Source organism: Diabrotica undecimpunctata, chromosome 10 (assembly GCF_040954645.1).
Source record: "Diabrotica undecimpunctata isolate CICGRU chromosome 10, icDiaUnde3, whole genome shotgun sequence".
Lineage (NCBI taxonomy): Eukaryota > Metazoa > Arthropoda > Insecta > Coleoptera > Chrysomelidae > Diabrotica > Diabrotica undecimpunctata.
Genome location: NC_092812.1, coordinates 28,196,450 through 28,206,821, shown reverse-complemented (window position 1 = coordinate 28,206,821; position 10,372 = coordinate 28,196,450).

The following is a 10,372-nucleotide window of genomic DNA, read 5'->3' as shown; positions in this document are numbered from 1 at the left end:
TCTTTTAGAGATCCGGTAAAGACTAATGTTTTGGTCACAGCGGTCTACACCATCCATAGAAGAATTGTATTGCTTTATCACATTTGGTTGAAAAACAAAAATGTGTCTCTTCTCCTTATGGGAAAACCGTTTGACTAGGTGATGTGGTTTTACTGAACAAAAGTTAGATGCAATTGTAACGACACTATTGTCGTGCCAGTGACAAACCACAATACTATCTAATTTTTTATCTAATCTGTAATCGTAAGTTCCCCTTTCCTTTTTTTTTTCATAGCTGTTGGAGCGAATAGGGGACATTTTAGTGTCGTATTGTCCCTTATTGTACCTGTACCGAAAAGACCTATAGTTTTTAACTCATTTGGTAGATGCATGGATCAGAAGAAGTTATCAAAAAGAGGTGGAATCTCGTTTTCGGCTAGAGTGATTGAAGCACATCTGCATAAGACAAAACAACCGATAAACCAAGACCCAAGTTTTTGTATGAGGCTGGTATTTGCACTGAGTTGCCTTGATACGGTGTAAACCATACAATATAACCTAGACGAAGAGTACCGATCCAAAGCCTATAGGGTTTGTTTCGTATAAATTGTTTCGTAGGGTGCCTTCCAAAATATGGTATCATAGCTTCATCTAGGCTATGTTTAAGCATGATTTAAAAAAATTTGATTCAATGCATCATATATATATATATATATATATATATATATATATATATATATATATATATATATATATATATATATATAAGGTTCTTGAACTCCTAAGTGGAGCATAGAGCTTCAGTGAAAACGCGCCATCGGGTTCTATTTTGCGCTAAGGCCTTCACCTCATTCCAATGCATCATACAATGGCCGTATTTTAGCAAACTTGTCTGTTTTATCCATACTGTTATTATCACACACATGAAGAATTTTCATTATATGGGAAAATCTATCTCTCGATAGAGCTCCAGCGACTTTTTCATTCTGACTATCATCACGATTTTCCCAATACATATATCTTTTTGGTAACACAACGTAGCCACTCAAAATATGCACACCTACAAAACATCTAATTTCATTATCTGTAACATCACTAGTCAAGTTTTTTTGTGTCGCGTATGTATTTGTATATGTTGTTATCATATTGAATACGTTCTCGTCAAAAAATAGCCTGAAGAGCTGTAATGGCGTGCGATTTTATTTAGGTCTAATTTCTGGTCTCCAGTAAACATCTTTACGATGCTGGTACAAATCATCTAAAAGCCATTGTGCAGATCCTAGTTTTTCGAGATTAATCGAAGGTTTTGTTTCTTCGTTGATCTTGATTGTCGAAAATAACCTTCACGTCATTTCTGAGTTGGCTTCCTGGTAAATGGTCTATCGTTGTGACATCCTCGTCTCCTGAATCGCAATCTGGTATATTATCATTTGCGTTGTCTGAAGGAAAAATAATTGTAGCATCAGGAGGCGTTGGAATTTCATCTGTCTCAAGTTCTGCAATTAACTCATGCAATTTTAACGGTTTCCTAAAAATAACCATTTTGTAGTGCTTATTACTACTGTCCTTTTAAAAGAACAAAACAAAAATGGCCGTGCATAAGAAAGTAACAAAAAACTCAAAGCAATATTTCCACTATAATTACACGTAAGTAAAGCAATGACTAGCAAATCATGTAAAACGCCCACATTTGATTTGTAATTTAAAAAAAAAACCTCCAACAAACTTTTAAAGCGAGCAACTGATGAAATATCTTCATCGATATGTTTGACAGTAAACCTCAGAGGCGCCATCTAGCAAAGGTAATTTTAAGTTATCAATTTAAGGGAAATAGATCGATTGCCATTTAAAAGGACAGTAGTAGTATGTGGGTTAAATAAAAGCAACAGCACGAAAGATTTCTGCAAATGAGCGGTCAAACCATCGCCTCAAGTTTCTCTACCATGAATTCTGGCGTCTGATTATTGACCTTTTATGCTGTATTTTACCATCTCTTGTAAATCCAAGTAATTTTTCTAGTGTATCGACCAAAGGATAGTTTCTATTTATTACTTAGGTGTTTGTTATTTGATCCACACTTCATGTATTATCTATGTCTGTTGATGATACAAAAGCCAAAAAGTCAAGAAGCAATATAATTCGAAAGTTAACTGGTACAAGTTGGGTAACTCAGATAACTGTGCTAGGGATCTCAGCCCTTACTTTGTATTTATCTGCAGCGGAGTATTCAGTTCCAGTTTGGTACTCCTCTGTCCACACTCACCACGTTTATTACGCTATGAATAATACTACCCGAATTATATTTGTTGTTTAGAACCAACTCCAGTTTCTAAGATATACCCTGTAATTAGAATTACTCCCCTCAATACCAGAATAAGTGAAATTGAAAAGAAGAAAAAAAGTAACTGGCCCCGTCCAGTGTTTGGTGAAACAAGGTGTCCAATGAGAGTTACAGCTCGTAAAACATTTATAACTTCTATGACTTTAATCAAAACCACTTCTGCACAGCATCGACTTCAGCTGGTGCCCTAGATCCCAAATAAGAACTTTGCTATAGGTTACCAATTATCTTAAACCGTATGGAGATCTCTTAATAGGCTCACAACTATCACGCCACAATTCAAGTCACATTTAAAGCGATGGCAGTATAAAGAAGATGAAAGACATTGTTGTAGCAAAATATAAAACCCTCTGTCGGGGATGAGTGAGCTTGGAGAGGCAGTATCTTTATATAACATTGGTTCTAACAAGCCCACAGCGCCAAACGAAGCAAATGAAACACTCTTTTAAGTGGAACGTCAGCCTCTCTTTATTCAAGACCGTAATGCATTGCGTGGTGAAGAGCCACACCCAACACGAGGTATCCCTGTTAACGCTGAACATTACGGAACTAGACCGGAACATCGATAAACATGGTAGATGGTTGCTAACCCTGAAAAAGATGAAGAGCCCCTAGTATTGACACTATGTTATTTAGAAGTGATTCGAACACAGAAGTATTTGATATTTGTGTATCTTCTTCTTCTTCAGTGCCTTATCCGATCCGGATGTTGGCGATCATTAAGGCTATCATGGTTTTGTTGACTGCTCTGCGAAACAGCTCCGCGGAGGTAATCCGGTCCTCTCCTGCCAAGTACTTTATCCTGCATAACGAGTTGAAACGTTAGTGACATGGTCCACATACGATATTTTTAGTATCCTCCTGTAGATCCACATCGTTGCCGGACAACGATTTATATTGTCGTGTTTATGCTTGCTGTTTAGGCACCAGACGATCGGGCCTACGATGACCATCGTTGTCACTTGTAACGTAATTATCGAATTGTAATAAAAATTTTCTTTTAAATTATGATAAAAAAAATATGTAACATAATCTATAATTGTAACATGTTTTTAAACAAACAACACAATTGCAAACAAGTGCACGGTTGCCTAAATAAATTTAAAAAAATTCGTAAAATTCGAAGAAAAAAAAATCACATTTGCGTGATTTCTATATCGCCTGATTGTATGCAACTTATATATCTGAGATTGTTTTATAACTGATACACAAAAATGAGTTGTTATGACGCTTTACCAGGTCGCAGTAATAGTAATGTTGATAGTGAGTGTTTGGACATTGTTGTTTCACTATTGGAATCGCCATTATCTAGAAGAACTGAAATTGATAGAAAAAAAAATTATTATGAATGAAAGGCCTACTCCAACATTGCGTATTAACCAAAAAGATGGGAAAAGGGTGCGTACTTTTATTTGCTCTTGGTATGATGTCTACAAATGGTTGTCTGGAAGTATTACGAAAAATAGACTATATTGTTGGCCGTGTTTGTTATTTTCTAATAAGAAATGTGTATAGAATTGTGAAGGATACTTTGATTTAAAAAATGTGTCGGCCTCCCAAAAAAAACATTCCAGTTGCAAGAAACATTTAAGTAATTTCCTGTCCTTTAAGGATGTACAGAAGAGGGCGTTTTCTGTTCGCGATTTGCTAGATGAAAAATCAAAAATCGCAAAAATTAGATACAACGCAGAAGTTAAAATGAACAGAGAAATCATTAAAAAATTAGTTAGGGGCGGGGGGGTCATGACCCCGTGACCCCTCCCTCTGGATCCGTCACTGATTGCACATAGCTATGTAATTTGCTGGCTTGGCCTACCCAAAATTTTACCACACCAGCCGCCACTGCAAACAGGCTTCAGTTTTCTAATTCTCCCTTTACCCTATATTAATTATATACTAATAAAAAGTTTGTATTATACATCATTATTTTAATGTAGGTAATAAAAGTAAATGCAAAAACGTGCTCAAATAAACGAAGTTAATAAATATTTCTTACTTTATTTTAGTTTTAATATTTATAATAAACCACAAATATTTTACGCATTTATAGGAATCATATTTTATGATTATGCATGGTTAATGTATGATGAAGCACTAGTTACGGAGTTTTATTGCATTTGTGCATTATGGAAATATTAATAAAATATTTGCATATAATTTTTAAATTTGGTGTTATTACTGTTAACTTTTAAGTTAATGGCAGGCAAAAATGGGACGAGTATGAATTACTGTTAGATATTTTCGTTTATTAACCATTATAATTCTCCATTATAACGCTATTAGCCATTATAATTCTCCTGTAACTATCTTTTCATTTTACAGATTTTTTAAAACTAATTATGTATGTTTATCTTATTTTGTTAAAGTCCAGTTCTAGAAATTGTACTAATTCGACGTGTGTGATTTCGCTACGAGATTACACTCAAATTTTCACCAGTTTCGAGTGTAATTTGCATACAACAAATTTAGCGTTTTTAGTCACCGTACGGATAAAAGCCCAAAGCCTCTGATAAGTTGATTCGAGCAGTGACTTTTTGCGCTGGATGGATGATACGAGCTATAAACAATTGAGGGGTCTATAGAAAATGTCACACCGAGAGTGCAGTACGGCTAATATAGGAATGCACAATTGCCGGATTTCACGCCTTGTGCTTGGCGATACAAACAGGTCCAAGTGGTAGTCACAGAACCGTACTTAGATCTCTACGCCGGGCTCTGTTATTTATTATAAAATAATATATTGATAAAATAATTGCCTTCAAGTAGCCAAATAAGAGGCATGAATTTAAATAAAAAGACCTTAAGTTTTTAGCGAGAATTTTATTATAAAACTGTATACTTTATTAAACTAACAAATGTATTTTAAATTACCTTTCTTGATAGCTATAAATATACCGGGTGGAACCTCCGGTAACTCGATTTCCGTGCACCCAGCCCAATATCCAAGAAAAACTTTTTGTTTTGTAAATATGTGAAAAATTATCAGGAACAGGAATATCGAAAAAGCTTTGCACATTTTTTAATCCCGGCGATGTTATTAAAAAAACAAGTTGCGCACTTGAATCACTGCGAAATTTTAACACCTACTATGAAATTTTTTTTTTGTGGAAATCTGAAGTGCAGTTTTTGTCCTTGTTAAAACATAATGCAGTCTCGCATTTTGTACACACAACATAAGTTTACCTAGTTCCTTGGCATAGCAACCTGGTAGTTTTCAGCGAAACCTTGTATTATTCCATATGGGATAATGGTTTTCCTTGCCCACACTTGACCAGATGAGCAGGTATAAGGTTTATAGTGTAAGTTATTTAACATTATATTATATTTATACTTTATTAAACTAACAAATATATTTTAAATTACATTTCTTTTATACAGGGTGGAACCTCCGGGAACTCGATTTCCGTTCACCCAGCCCAATATCCGAAAAGCCCATACTCTGATTGGACTGGTAAATGCATTTTATTGGTTATACAGTGTAAAATAATCGAGGTTACTCACAGATATTCAATTAATTATACTAAAGTCGTCCTCTACATCCGAGATGTCGGATTCCCTTTAGCTACTCTCCCCTGTGTTCGCGTGTATTATCAATTGGTCTACGTCATCTTGCAGGTTGTCCGCAGTCCACATCTCAGTTTCCGTTTTCTCAACAACATGAGTGACATAATTGAGCCAATTTTGCTTTGTGACGCGTGCGAAACCGTCGTCGATCAACTGGCGTACCTCGTCGTTTTTAAAAGTGGTATTATGGGTACCTACATATCGATTAACTTGGTTCCACACCATTTCTATAGGATTCAATTCGCAGTGATATGGAGGAAGCCTTAAAATATAAACATTGTGTTGTGAAGCATACTCATCAAGATGATACTTATCGTATTGATCTTTAAAAGCACGCGCTGCTTCTAATAGCTCGGATTTCAAATAACACTCCTCGAAAAAAATGTCTTTTTTCACTAGCCATTCCTTGATTGCAGCTTTATTCCAGGAATTGTTAGGGAATCTCTCTTTACGGGAGTGGTACGATGCATTGTCCATTACAATGACATTCCTGCGACCATTATTTGGTAAATTTGATATTAATGTCTCCTTAAACCACGACTCAAAATATGCGGCATCCATTTTATCGTGATAGTCGCCATCATTTTTCTTTGTCAGAAAAACACGCTGTGTGCCAGGAAGGAAACCTCCTGAAAAACCTGCATGTAATAAAACATATCGTGGACCTCGTTTAGTAGGTGCTTTTAAGCCAGTACTTAAACCTTTGAGAAAAGCATCACGACTGTTTTGTATCGTAGTATCGCACCATTTGTAATTTATAGATTGGCCAACATTAACCCACGATTCGTCCAAATATATGATATTGCAATGGTCTTTTCGCAAACGTCGTATAGTTCTCAAATAATTATGGCGCCAATGAATAATATCCTCTCGCTCCACCATGATGCTTCTTCGGCCACGTTTCTTATAAACAAATCCAATATCTTTCAGAAGTCTGTATAAAGTAGAAAGAGACAACGGCTGTATATTCTCATTACCTTGTATGAAGTTATGTATATGCTTTAAGAATGGCGGCAAATTTTTCATGAAAAATTCACAATGAACAATTCTCCGTAGAATACTTCTTACATCCTCGTCATATATAAATATTCTAGAATTTGATTGACACACTCGTTTTTTACGTTTTTTTTGGCGATTTCAACGTTCCACTCTGTTCTTTTTCCTTTTTGAAATTGTAAATGCTTCTTTCGCTAACACCAGTCATCAACGAAGTACGTCTTACAGCAGCACTTACATTAAGTTGTTCCGTATTTTGTAAAAAACACAACACATTTAACACTACGAGTTTAGCGCAACCGTTAAATAATTCACCGGATTTAAACTTATGGGACTCCATGCTCTCTGTTGAAACTCGGACTAAATTTTGAAGTGTAGTTTCGTTTTCCAAAAGCACTTTCACCCCCTACCCATCCTTAGGATGGGTAGGGGGTGAAATAGGGAAAGCTTGGAGTTTATCAAATACTAATTATGACAAACAAGTTTATGGCCATATTTAGGTGATTATGTTAATGATGGTAATTTGTAGCAGAAGTTTTACAAAAGAAATGAAGACCTATTTATAGAAACAACATAACTGTATTTTTAATATTTTACATACAATAGAAAAAATCTAATTTCTATGAAAGAATTGGAAATTTGAATATTATATATAATATCTATAAATAATATCATTTCCAAGTTTCCAAATTCTTTCCTAGAAATTATGTAAGTTTTTTCTATTTTATGTAAAACATTAAAACTACAAATATTGTATGTTGTTCTTTTAAGAGGTGTTCAAATGTTACTCTTATGAATATGATTCAATTGTATATCTCATGTTGACGTTTTATATGCAAAATTCATAGTTTTCGTTGTCAATAACTCATCAATGCCTTTTTATTCTACAGTAGGTATACGTATACATGATATAAAATATTTTACTCGTACTGCCGGCAGATGCATTTTATCCAAGCCGGTTCTGTGAGACAATGAGCAATCAACAGCTGGAGAAAACCGACAACCCTGCGCGTTTATTCTCCATAAGAAAAGCATTGCCGTATCTTACCCGTACTGTACTCTCATTGTGACATTTTCTATAGAAGCAAAACCAGCAATCTCCACTTTAAAAAAATTTTCAGGAAATAGAATTTTTTAATAAAATTTTAGCATTTTATTAAAATTTTATTTTTTTTTTGTTATTTATATTTATTTGTACACTGGCTTTAGGTATTTACAAAATTAAGCTAATTATTTCATTAAATTTTAAGTTTAGAGATTTCTGGTTTTGCCTCAAACACTTGGAGATTGCTGATTTTTCAACAGAAAAAACACTGTATGAATACAGAAAAACACACATCTTACGTAAAACTAAATTTTTATTGAAAAAATCTTAAAACAAATATTTATGGAACAAAAAAGTTTTAAACAACCAAATCTGAAATTTCATCACAAGCATCAGCTTCTTCAATATGTTTAATATCTCCTTCATTTTCTTCAGAATCAATTATGTTTTCTAGCATATCATTATTTGTGTTTAAAGCGTTATGGTAAAACTCAAGATGTTCTAAGTTTTTCCACTCTTCTCCAAAATGTTTTGTTAGGAGTTTATTTATGTCCCAAAGTTCTAAGGCGTTAACTTTAATAGCCCCCAATTCAATAATATTATCAGGATTAATCATCCTGATATCTGTTCCAGCTTTACAAATACTTTTTGGTTTTTCAATATCGCTTTGATAGTGCGGCTCCCCCCGTACCAAAACCTTTAGTCCATTTTTAGTCTTTAACTAAACTATTTTAACGTTAAAATAATACGTTCATTAATTAAAACCTTAAAGTGCCAAGAGGCAGTGCCTTTTAACACCCTATAGGCTTCTTTCCAATTAGCAACTTCAAAATCTTTTCCCATACGAATTACTTTGTCAAATTGACTGAATACTTCATTGAATTGCTCTGGCATGGTAATAACTTTTATTTTCTTCAACACTTGTTCTATTCTGTCAAAAACGCGATCGCTAGAAAGAAATGAATGACCTGTGACTGGGTATATAACGTCGGTATACTGCGAAAACCAGGTAAATGTCGGAATACCGAAATCGAGAAAAAACGTTTTTAAAGTTTATTTTTTTATTGTGAATTAAGCAGTCAGCCTGTTTTTGATATTAGGTATTCTAGTGAAAGATGCATATATCTGAAATGATATTCTATCATTAGTTTGAAAAAGTTAAGGCACCTATCTGACTAATCCTCAATTTAAGTTGGAAATGCTATCATTTACCTGGTTTTACCTGTAAATCTAAATAAATCAATTACTCTTCAAATAACGTATTTAACACAAATATAATAAACCAAGTATAATATTTTCCAGTTTTGTGATCGAGATATGAGGCTTTTACTAGGTAATAGCACTGTTTTAAGGTATTAGTCGATATTTATGACATTTAACTGGTTTTCCCTGAAAATTTTGTTAACATCTGTGTATAGTTATAGTTATTATTTATATGAATGATAGGCAGTTTTATAGAAAAAATCAAATTTATTTCGAATATAATAATAACAATATTATTATTATGAGGCTTCCTCGTCCGATTCGTCACTGAAAGCAGGCTCTGGCAAGATGTCTGTTACATCATTTCCCGTTTTCAAATTACGATATCACCCGTGATATTCCTCTAGTATCGCTCCCTTATCCCATAGCTGTACCAAATCTCTCTTTTTTGCTATGCTAATTGGCAAATGTGCATCATAAAGTCGTTTAAGTTCTTCAAGATTGCTTGTATTAGTTGATAACTTGGCGTGCTTTTTTCTTTTTGACTGCCGTGCAGTATCAGTAAGGAAATAATTGAAGCTTGTTGACATGTCATAATTAAAATAGATTCTGTTTGTCCCTCCTTTCACGCATCTCAATATTTCTATCTTCAACCACATTATTTTTTCGCTGTTTTGGTCTTTTGTCCGGTTTTTAATTAAAGTGTGTGACAAATTTTTTAAATCATAAAAGTCGTAGTATTTAACTTATTTACATTTGTATGGTTCTATACATACTTTTTTATCATCAACCTTGATATTTTTAGTTCCTCTTGCATTTTGAAAAACAGACAAGTAATCTGGCATCGCATAGATAGATCTGTGTTTTTTAGCGGTTTCGATATTACTCTGCATAGAGTCAACTTCCATATAGGAATGTTCAGACTCTAAAAATTTATGTTCAATAATATTTAAATGGTCTATGTTTTGAACATCCCATAATAGTAAGGCTGCAATATGCTGATTACGATTCTGTCTTCTGCAGGTATCAGAAAATAAACTTATTTCACTTACATATTCTGGAACACATTTTGATAAGTAGTGGAGTATAATGCTTCCTATTTCAGAACTTCCTTGTCTACCGTTAATTTCTGACCAGTCAAAACAGTAAGCTGCATTTGGTAATGCGGCTTCATATACACACAAATTGTAGACACATAATTTTCGAGAATAATATAGTTTTCCAGTCAATCCACTTGGAATCTG